A 12,228-nucleotide genomic window follows, 5' to 3' on the forward strand; every position below is an offset into this window, starting at 1 on the left:
GAAGTTGTTTCCAATGCCTTTTTTTTTTTTTTTTTGGTCTTCTTGTTCTTTAACATCTTGTATGTTTGTTCATTTCATAGGTTTTAAAAAAAGCTCATTTATTGTTTTCTAATAATAAGTAGCATTATAAGAATGCATCAGTGTTGTGAAAGCTTCGCATTAATTCAGAAGTGTACAGAGTAAAATTCAAAACTCCCCTTCACCATCCAGCTCTCATTCTACTCCCCTTGAAGGTAATAACTGAGCAGAAATTGATACTATTATCTTGTCTTTTCAATCCTTGATTTCTTAGGTTCAAATATTCTATTCCTTACCAATGACTTATACTGTCTCCAATGGCATTTTACTGAAAAGTATCCTTTATACTAAAATAAAATATATAGTGACATAAAAACTGTGATTTGATTGTGATATGCCATTTCTCATGTGTTTTCAATATTATTAAAATAACAAATATTGTAACGATATCTAGGTATGTTAAAATGGACTTCTTTGAGAACTTTGACACTAGGAGGCAGTTATAAAATTACAAAATTATTCAAAGGTTATTTTTTAGATATTGTATTTTAGATTATAACTGCTTTGTTCTTATCTAACTTGTACATTTTAAGTAATAGAGTCATTGCTTTTAAGAATACTGTTTGGATTTAGAAGAAATCTTCTCTTTCAGATTTCTTCCCTTGTCTGAATGTCTATTTCTTTGTGGTACTTAGTAAATATCTACTTTTCTGACGGTCTTGTAAACTTGAGCTGAAAATTTGCTCCAGGCAATTGGGATGGCAACATCCAGGACCCACCTTTTGTGGCCCCATGTCCTTGTGGTATCCCCAGAAATCCCAGAGTTTCCCTTAACCACACCAATATGGGCTTTTGCTTTTTTCCACCCTTCTTTATTTGCTTTCATTAAGAAAGTAAAGAAACACATAAATTATTTCTGGATTACTTTATACCAAATGATGTGTAAACTATTCCTTTCATCTATAACACAGGTATATTTTCAGACTAGATATTTTCTAGGTGTTTGAGTAACCAAAAAATTTTAAGGATACACTTATGATTTAATGTCACTTTTAATAGATTTAAAAGCATTGCAAATCACAAATGAAAATTATCCTTTTTAAGGAACACTAAACTTTCTTTTATCAGTTTATATTTCTGAATTGTGCATCCTTCTGTGCTTCCATAGAGTCTATCTATTTCAGCTTTTTCTGTGCTGTATTACATTGGTTCCATTTGTTTTCTGCATATCCAAGCCTGCTGGATGGTAAAGTATGTCACGTCTTTTATCTGTGTACCTCTAGGCTGTAAGCATAATAGGCAATCAGCAAGTACTTCTTGAAGTGTAATTTTTTCAAACTTTGCTTGTCCAAAATATATCTAATTCACAGCTCTATGTTTAGAGATTTTCTGAGACAAATCAGTGAATGTGCTAATACTTACTTTAAATTATTTAAAGCATGAAATCAAAACAAAAACAGATTATACTGTCTTTGATACTTCAGGAGCAATACATGAAGATACAATAAAGCTTGACCAGAAAGCTCCAGCTGAGAAGTTTGGGCACATTTTCTTAAACAGAAAGACATACGGTTTCCATCTGTAGGTCAGAATGAGGCAGATTCAGAAGGAATGGATTTGTAGGGAGACCAAAAGGAGGCTCCAGGAAGAGCGGAAATTGAGACAGATGTTTCATGGAATGGAGGCAGCCTAAAGGGAGAAACAAATTCCAGACACGTTGCCTTGAATCTTAGCTTTGTAAGAAAAATGTTTGCACATACTTTTTACAGATAATTGTTTTTCCACTGATTTGATGTGAAGCTGTAAGATCTCACTTGTCATCCAATATAATGAGGCAAAACAGCTTTTTGTGTTTATCAAAAATTGTTTTGTTCATGCTTCCTTGCAAATAAAACATAAATGCAATACAACTTTGAAAACCAAGAAAAAGGAATGCCTTTTCACATCAGCAAAATTGAAGAACCTCAAAATACTATGCCTGGAGAGACTTTTGTTTTGTAGACACATTTATTTTCACTATTAAATAGAAGTGATTTAGGCATCTTTTCCCCCTCTTCAACAATCTTCATACTGTGGTATGAAGTTATAAGGCAATGCACACACACACACACACAAATAGTCCAGGGAAACAAGACCACCTGGCCTTCCGTGTGGCAGACTTGTATGCTTATGTTGCAGAAAACCATATTTGAACATAAACACAAATGACCAGAAAAAAATCCCTGCCCTTTTTCTCAAGCTACAATTGGTAACACTTGGATGCAAACATAATTGAGCCTCTTCTACAAATATTCATAAATTCTTTCAGCTTTATCCTCTATTCTTTTTTATTTGGCTGCTTGTTTTACGCTGACTTGCTTCTTCCTGAATTAACTTTTAAGTCTGTTCATTATCTTTCCCTAAAGTTTAAAAATATAATACAAATGGTCATTACTACGTATGACTTTGATTTCAGTCAAAGCCACTGCACTTATGTGTCTTCTTAACATAGTACCAGCAGGGTACATCTTTGAGTTGACTGGTTTGCAGTAAGTTACCTATTTTTATTCTCTTGTGTACCTGGTCTTAGAACTGTAGATAACTTATATCATGGTAGCCTTTGCTTAGGGAGTACATTCTGTGTCCACGAAACAGTATATCTATTCCAGAGATGACAAATGGATAGCTCACAGTGACCTAGGCTGAGTGAGAGATCAGCAGATGTCAGTATGAAGAGATAACTACCAAGAGAAGAAGTACTTAGGCCTGTCCCAGTCTCTGCACCCTGCACAGCCCTGACTCCATGTAAGCAACATATCACCTCAACCCATTCTCAGGGTAAAAGCGGTTGAAGTGACCCTGAAGTGTCTCAGACTAAGTTTCTGCTCCCTGGAGAAATAAAGAGACTCTCTGTAGAAAATCATCCAATTACATTTATTGTATCAGATTGAACTGGACTTTTACTAGCAATATTTATGTTATTATTAAAAATATGACAAAAGATTTAAAACTTTTATTTTCTAATAATCACGATTGTTGTCCACAGAAGATTATAAAAACACTCAGAACCATTTTAAGTGACAATAAGATTTGGTTAACAATAATTTTGATGAAATTCATTTGCCCCTTAGCAAAAAGTGCATTTAAATGATCTATATAATTATATTGCTGCCACTAAGCCTACTTTTTTGTCTTAATTTCAGGGTAAAAATATGAAAAACTGGTGTGTTCAGAAACAGCAATCACACTTCTTCCTGATTGCTTCATTATCCACTGAGTCCTTTTAGTACAGATTTCTTGTTGAACATGTTAATTATACCTGTTTATAAGGATCATAAACCATTTTCTGCCATTCAACATTGTGTTTGAATTAATAAAACTTTTTTTAATATTTTAATTTTAGTTAATCTACAGCTAAGTTTCTAATAAGGAAATCAATGATAATGTGATATATATGTTATGAAAAAAATGCTGTTAAGAAATTCAAATAAACCAGATTTGATTCCTGCCTTTATGAATGCATAAAAGGATCACCAGGTGAATGTGTGAATTTGTAAATGATGGAAGGTTTGCCAGTCTTTATAATTATCTAAAATGTCTATGTCAAACATTATGCTTAAGTTATGATCAACTCTTCATTTTATTTGTCAATATTGTTTTCTAAACATCTATCAATATCATTACTTTCGCTCCCTATCTGCCATCATCACCATTATCTAAATTACTAGCCTCTCTTAGCTGGAATACAGCAATAGACTACTTATATAAAGTTAGGATGTCCTCTAGTGTAGATGTAGTAAGAATGGACTCTTTTAAAAACAGCTTTATGGAGATATAATTCATATATTATACAGTTCATCCATTTAGAGTATACAGTCCAATGTTTTTTAGTATGTTGACAGTTATGCAACTATCACCCAATTTTATAGCATTTTCATCACCCAAGAAAAAAACTCTACAACCATTAACAGCCATTTCCAACTTCTCTCTTCTCATCCTCTCTCCTTCCCCCCTCCAACCTCCTGGCCCCAGGCAATCACTTACCAACTTTTTGTGGTTGTACTTTTGCCTAATCTGTTTCTGTATTTGCCTATTCTGGACTTTTCTCTCCTCTTTAACTGTAATTATGTATCTTTCGACCAACATTTCCCCATTTCCCTCTTCTGCCTAACTACCTAAGCCTCTGGTAACCACCATTCCACTCTGTCCTATGCAATTAACTATTTTAGATTCCACATACACTGAGATCATATGGTATTTATCTTTCTATGCCTGGCTTATTTCACCTAACATAATACTCTCCAAGTTCATCCATGCTATCTCAAATGACAGGAGTTCATTCTTTTTTATGTCTGAATAGTATTCCATTGTGTGTATATACCACATTGTATTTATCCATCCATCCATCCATTGATGGACACCTAGGTTGATTCCTTGTCTTGGCCTTTGTGAATAGTGCTGCAATAAACCTGAAAGTATGGATATATCTTTAACATACTGATACATTTCTTTTGAATCTATACCCAGTAGTGGGCTTGCTGGATCTTATGGTAGTTCTATTTGTAATTTTTAAAGGAATCTTTGCACTGTTTTTCATAGTGATTGTACTGATTTACATTTCCAACAACAGTATGCAAGGGTTCCCTTTTCTCCACAAACTCACCAACACTTACATTTTATCTTTTAGTAGCCATTTAGTCAATGTGAGGTATGCATTTGTCACCTCCGGAATAGAGATACTGTTTCATGGACACAAAATGTACTCCCTAAGCAAAGGCTACCATGAGATAAGTTATCTACAGTTCTAACTACTAACACTTCTAACTACTAACAGTTCTGATATCACCAAGCGGTGAGTACCATTGGACCCCTTTAAGCTTGCTATTCTGTCCTATTTTTCCTTAGAATTTGGAGGCTAAACACTGGGCACCTGTTGGCCAGTTAAAAGCAACTAGCGCAGCTGCCAGACTAAAAACATGGGTGTCAGGCGTTCTGGGAAAGGGCTCTTTAACAATCCCCGACTCTTCGGAGTTGGGAGCGTTGGTTTGCTTGAAACCAGCTTCCACTTTTCTTGTACTTCTGCTCTGAGCTGAGGGTCGACAGAGAGGAAAGCCATTCAGCTCTGGGGTCCTGACAAAAAGTTGGTTGACCCTGCAGCCATGAGAGGAACTCTCAAAGTCACGTCACCCAAGTGAGACTTGCCCATCTATCCTATCTATTCTGACCCTTGACTCCCGGGTCCTAACGCCTGTCAGACAAACTTCCTCCCACATGTCTTCTCTGAGGCTAGTTCTGCTTCTAAAAACCACTCCGTCTCTGGTTCTTTTCTGTTTTTTTTCATATAAGAATGATTTCTAGCATAAATTTCGTGACTCTGTTCCTTTCTTTAGGCACCCAGGCTCACCAATCAGAAAAACATAATTTTTGCCCAAAGCCCCACTGGGGGGGTTACTATCTGGAATTTTAGGATCCCTCCTCAGACAAGCAGGCCTAACAAAAGCTATTCCTAAAGCTAGGATATGGGGAGCCTCAGAAATGATATCCTTCCTATTCATATGATGAGAAGTAAGGACAAAAGGCATCACTCTTCCAACCCTGGAGATCCCGTCCCTCCCTCAGGGTATGGCCCTCCAGTTCATTTTTGGGGCATAACATCTTCATAGGACAGGGGTAAGGTCCCAATACTAACAGGAAAACAGGACTCTAACAGGTTTTTGAGAATGCGTTGGTAAGGACCACAAAATCTGGCTTTCCTTGGTCCTCTTTGTGGTCTAAGAGGAAAAGTGGTGTTTCTGCTGCTGCATTGGTGAGTGCAACTATTCTGATCAGCAGGGTCCAGGGACCACTGCAGGTTCTTGGGTTGGTGGCAGGGGGAACAAACAGATCAAAACTGTAGGCGGTTTTTTCTTTCAAATGGGAAACACTCAGGCATCAACAGGCTCACCCTTAAAATGCATCCTAAGCCATTGAGACCAATTTGACCCACAAACTCTGAAAAAGACGTGGCTCATTTTTTTTCCTGCACTATGGCCTGTCCCCAATATTCTGTCTCTGATGGGGAAAAATGGCCACCTGAGGGAAGTATAAATTATAATACTATCCTGCAGCTTGATCTTTTCTATAAGAGGGAAGGCAAATGGAGTGAAATACTTTATGTTCAAGCTTTCTTTTCATTGAAGGAGAATCTACAACTATGCAAAGCTTGCAATTTACATCTCACAGGAGGACCTCTCAGCTTACCTCCATATCCTAACCTTCCTACAGCTCCCCTTCCTATTAATAAGCCTCCTCTAATCTCCCCCACCCAGAAGGAAACAAGCAAAGAAATCTCCAAGAGACCACAAAAACCCCCGAGCTATCGGTTATGTCCCCTTCAAGCTGTAGGGAGAGGGGAATTTAGTCCAACCTGGGTACATGTCCCCTTCTCCCTCTCTGATTTAAAGCAGATCAAAGTAGACCTGGGGAAGTGTTCAGATGATCCTGATAGGAATATAGATGTCCTACAGGCTCTAGGGCAAACCTTCAACCTCACTTGGAGAGAAGTCATGCTATTGTTAGGTCAAACCCTGGTCTTTTTTTTTTTTTTTTTTAATGTTTATTTTTTTATTTTTTTTATTACACTTTAGGGTTTTAGGGTACATGTGCACAATGTGCAGGTTTGTTACATATGTATCCATGTGCCATGTTAATTTCCTGCACCCATTAACTGATCATTTAGCATTAGGTGTATCTCCTAATGCTGTCCCTCCCCCCTCCCCCCACCCCACAACAGTCCCCAGAGTGTGATGTTCTCCTTCCTGTGAAAAGAATGTGGCTTTAGCTGCAGCCTGAGAATTTGGAGATAACTGGAAAGGGACAAATTCCTTACTGGTCAGCAAGCCATCTCCAGTATGGATCCCCACTGGGAACTCGACCCAGATCATGGGGACTGGAGTCATAAACATCTGCTGACCTGTGTTCTAGAAGGACTAAGGAGAATTAGGAAAAAGCCCATGAATTATTCAATGATGTCCACCATAACTCAGGGAAAGGAAGAAAATCCTTCTGCCTTCCTTAAGTGACTATGGGAGGCCTTAAGAAAATATACTCCCCTGTCATCCAACTCCCTCAAGGGTCAATTGATCCTGAAAGATAAATTTATTACCCAATCAGCCACAGATATCAGGAGAAAGCTCCAAAAGCGAGCCCGGGGCCCTGAACAAAATCTGGAAGCATTATTGAACCTGGAAACGTTGGTGTTCTATAATAAGGACCAAGAGGAGCAGGCTGAAAAGGAAAAATGATATCAGAGAAAAGCCACAGCCTTAGTCATGGCTGTCAGACAAACCTTGGTGGTTCAGAGGACAGAAAATGGAGCAGGCCAATCACCCAGTAGGGCTTGTTATTTGTGTGATTTGCAAGGATTTTTTTATAAAAGATTGTCCAATGAGAAACAAGCTGCCCCCTTGCCCATGTCCATTATGCCAAGGCAATCACTGGAAGGCGCACTGCCACAGAGGACAAAGGTTCTCTGGGCCAGAAGCCCCTAACTAGATGATCCAACAACAGGACTGAGGATGTCTGGGGCAAGCACCAGCTCATGTCATCACCCTCACTGAGCCCCAAGTCAGTTTAACCATTGAAGGCCAGGAAATTGACGTCCTCCTGGACACTGGCATGGCCTTCTCAGTGTTAATCTCCTGTCCCAGACAGCTGTCCTCAAGGTCCATTACCATCTGAGGAATCCTGAGACAGCCTGTAACCAGGTATTTCTCCCACCTCTTCAATTGTAACTGGGAGACTTTGCTCTTTTCACACGCCTTTCTTGTTATGCCTGAAAGTCCCACACCATTATTAGGGAGGGACATATTAGCCAAAGCTGGAGCTATTATCTCTATGAATATGGGGAACAAGTTACCCATTTGTTGTCCCCTGCTTGAGGAGGGAATCAACTGTGAAGTCTGGGTATTGGAAGGACAATTCAGAAGGACAAAAAAATGCCTGCCCAGTGCAAATCAGGCTGAAAGACCCCACCACTCTTCTTATCAAAGGCAATATCTCTTAAGGCCTGAAGCTCATAAAGGATTACAGGATATTTTTAGACGTTTAAAAGCTCAAGTCTTAGTAAGAAAATGCAGCAGTCCCTGCAACACCCCAATTCTAGGAGTACAAAAACCAAATGGTCAGTGGAGACTAGTGCAAAATCTTAGACTCATCAATGAGGCAGTAATTCCTCTATATCCAGTTGTACCCAACCCCTATACTCTGCTCTCTCAAATACCAGAGGAAGCAGAATGGTAGGAAGCAGGATAGTTGTCCAGAAACATTGCAAACTTTCATTTGTCCTCTATGAACCCTATTTAATAGCCATATAAACAAGCTGGGGCCAGCCTGTTGGAAGATGAGAGAGCACATGGTGGAGGGGAGAGGAAAGTCACTTCAGCTGAGGCCAAGCTAGTCCAGCCAGCACTGTACCAACCTAGCATATACCTGAGTCAACCCAGTGCAAACCAGCAGCACATCAGAACCCATATATCTGAACTACAGAGCTGTGAGCTGAATAAATGGTTGTTTTAAGTAACCAAAATTTGGGATTGCTTGTAACACAGCAAAAGCTAACTGATACAGATTTTTATATTGTATCTGTGAGTATTTGATTAATCTCTCTCTCCCCATGGGGATAAATACTACATATTTCTTTTTTTTCCCCATTATAGTCCCAGCTGCTACTCCAGTATGCCTAGCAATTTTTAGCCCTCCTGAAAAATACAGTTGAATCAGTACAGATAAATCATGGCAATTTTTGATACATTTAATGATTGTTCTGTGTATAAGACTAAGAAAATATTATAACAAGGTTAAAGTTGCATGAGAGTGACAGAGCAGGAGTATCACCATCTTGGACAAGCACTGTCATTTTAAAGTTTATGTTGATCAAAAACTGCCTAAATTCAAAGGGCATCAACCTAATGGCTAAGGTCAGCATAACCATAAACCACAAATAACATCTCCGACCAGAAACATTCCAAACCCCTCCCCGACCACAGACATGCTAGCCCCGAGATAACCTCCCCTCTGCCCAGATACATTCCAACCTCACCATAAAATTTCCCCCACGCAGAAACATTCCAAGCTTGTGATGGGCCCTGTCGCCCTAAAACCAATATATACTCTTAGTCTGTAAGGGAGAATGCTCCTGACCAAAATTGGCCATAAGCCCCTTTCAGGTTTATTTTAGAGAAATAAACCTGTCTTTGATTGTTAAACTACATTTCATGTGTCTTTCTTATTTATCTCATAGGGAAAGCAGGTATGAAAATACATTAGTTATGGCTCAGACATCTCCATGTCTGCCTATGGACCTTCATTATATGTGCTAACATATTATGAAAGGAAACTAAAGAAGATGTGCTTCAACTTCTTTAGATGAAACTAGCTTTGAATCTATTGCTGAGCCAGGAATTTTAGCTAGATATGCTCTGTATTTGAGGGAAAGATGGAAAAATTATACACCTAGTGGTAGAACCACTCCATTGCACAACTCTAAGAAGCACTATCTATGTGGTATTCTATGTGAATGGTGCTTCCTAGATGTGTACAATGTAATAGCCTTACCTGAGTACATATTAACTCTAAGTGATCAGTTAACCAGTCTTCACACCTAGGTTTCTCTTTTATTTCTCTATATCCTCTTTATCTCAGTCACACTCCTTACAATTTAGACTTAAAACCTCAATTTAGTCAGGGAAGCATAATTTTTTATTAACCTTTCCTTTGCCTGTATGTGCAAATGGGAAATAAGGATAGTCCCCGAAATCCCTGAAGAAAAAGAAAGCAAAAACATGTATACACTGAGATCCTTATTGATTCATTGATATTTATGAGGATACCATTTTTCCTATTAGAATAGGAAAAACAAGGAATATTTTAGTGTAGATACACCTAAGGCCAGAGATAGTCACATTAAGGTCCCCATGCCAAGCAATTGAAGTTACTTTCAGTTGTTCTCATCATAGAAAAGTGATATTTAAAATGCCCAATGAGAAAAAATGATTCTTCTGAAGCCATTAGGAGCAGCCTCTTTATTCTTGACTCTAGCTGATTAGTGATGATGATATAGCTAAAGAAAAGAAAGTAAGCTAAGGAGGTAGCCTAGAAAAACTGAGTTCAGAGAAGAATGGTTTGTTATTATGGTCAGCACTGTTTGGAGGAGGGAAATACTAAATTTGTTGAAAATGAACAATTTAGTCCACTAAAGAGATTATATCTGACATGGAGAAGAAAGGTTTCATTGGATCTCATCATGGGCTAGATGAAATATTCTCCAATTCTGAAAATAACTAGCATGAATTCTGTACTCAGCCAAGTATATTTCTGCTTAAATCATCTATAAAAATGTTAAAAATTGCTCCCTTTATACAACTGGGAAATGGATAATAAAGAAAAAGTTGAAAATGTCTATATTATGGCAAGTCACATTAGTAGCTGTAACAAACAAGTCCAAAATCCCAGTGGTTTAACACAGTAAAAGATTCTATCTTGCTGACATGCTATCTAATGCAGGTAAACAAGTTTATGACTTTCCTCTATGTAGTTACTCAGAGATACAAGCTTCTTTCTTGCTAGGACTTCACCATTTTCAGCTTGAGACTTCAAGTTTCACTGGTATTGTCTGTCCATTGACAGATTAAGGGAAGAGAACTAGCCACATGAACCAACTTAGAAAAAGTAAACAATGTGTTTTAGCTAAATGCCCAGAAGGGAAATGAAACAGGTGAATACATGGAATTGTCTCACCCATCATGTAGATATAGCTTAAAATTTCATTCTGACACAATACTTATTTCTCATAAAAGAAAGAAAAATTATAACAAACACTGATTGTAGTTTGCAAACCTCCTATATCAATGTTAAATAAAAGTTTTCAGGCGGGCATGGTGGTTCACACCTGTAATCCCAGCACTTTGGGAGGCCGAGGTGGGCGGATCATGAGGTCAGGAGATCGAGACCATCCTGGCTAACACGGTGAAACCCTGTCTCTACTAAAAAAATAAAAAAAATTAGCCAGGCGTGGTGGCAGGCGCCAGTAGTCCCAGCTACTCGGGAGGCTGAGGCAGGAGAATAGCGTGAACCCGGGAGGCGCAGCTTGCAGTGAGCCGAGATCACGCCACTGCATTCCAGCCTGGGTAACAGAGCGAGACCCCATCTCAAAAAAAAAACAAAAAACAAAAAAGTTTTCATACTTGTCAATTTTAAGGGATGACTAATTATAGGTTGATTTATCTAGTACATATCATTGACATTAGAAAAAATAAAAGTATATTTTTGTCACTTTATCCTCTGATTTCCTTTTTATAAACAACTGTTCTTAGATCTTATTTGTTGTAATACTTACTGAAATATAATATCACCAAATTTGTGTAAATTCACCATTATTTCCATTTATTTATTGTTAAATCTCAGTTTTTACTAACTGAAGTCAAAATTGATAAAGTTATATAATGAATGAATATTTGTAAGTCAAATATCAAAATAGTTAATGGCATTTCGATTACACCAAATATCATAAAATCATTATATTTTGTATTGACTTGCTAGGATATCAAGTTTAGAACATGTACATGCTTTATTTTTTTAACCTATCCCAATGTATAGTTATTTTTCATAGATTCATAACTCTAAAATATAATGCTTATTCATACACAATGCAATGTTTAAGTGAAAAATTCCATGCCAAAGAAACAAGAGCTGATTTTAAAGTTTCATTTAATCATATTCTCTAGTCTTTGTCTCTTTGGGGACTTTAGTATTTTTTCTTTGCTCACATACTTCTCTTCTTACTTCCTTTTCTTATTGTCAGAAAATGGCAATATTCCATTTTTAGTCACCAGAAAGAGTTTCTACTTCAGCTTTATCCCAGTTTATTCAAGACTCCATTCACCATCGTCTCCTTAGGCTCCAGAAACTTAATAAGTTTCTTAAAATGTGTCATCTAGTTCTAATTAAATGTCTCCAAATAATATTGGTAGAGAACTTTGGCAAACGCTTTAGACACATTATCTAATAGCAAAGTCAGTTCATATTCCCTTCCCCCTTATTGCCCTTGTTCCCCATGTAAGGATGCCAGAAAGACAATTTAGGCAATTTAATGTAGGCTGAAATCAGTAATCTCATGAGGATGAGAGGAGGGGAGCGAGTCAGTCACAGTAATTGAAAACAAAGAAGTTGGACTGAAAACGAAGATATTTGGAA

At 37.7% G+C, this 12,228-nt stretch overlaps 1 protein-coding gene across 2 annotated transcripts in view; it reads right to left on the reverse strand.

Moving 5' to 3' along the window:
* EPYC (epiphycan) overlaps nt 1-12,228 on the reverse strand; it is a 42,139-nt gene that overhangs the window by 14,999 nt on the left and 14,912 nt on the right. The gene's annotated exons all lie outside the window — the stretch shown is intronic.

Source organism: Symphalangus syndactylus, chromosome 13 (genome assembly GCF_028878055.3).
Source record: "Symphalangus syndactylus isolate Jambi chromosome 13, NHGRI_mSymSyn1-v2.1_pri, whole genome shotgun sequence".
Lineage (NCBI taxonomy): Eukaryota > Metazoa > Chordata > Mammalia > Primates > Hylobatidae > Symphalangus > Symphalangus syndactylus.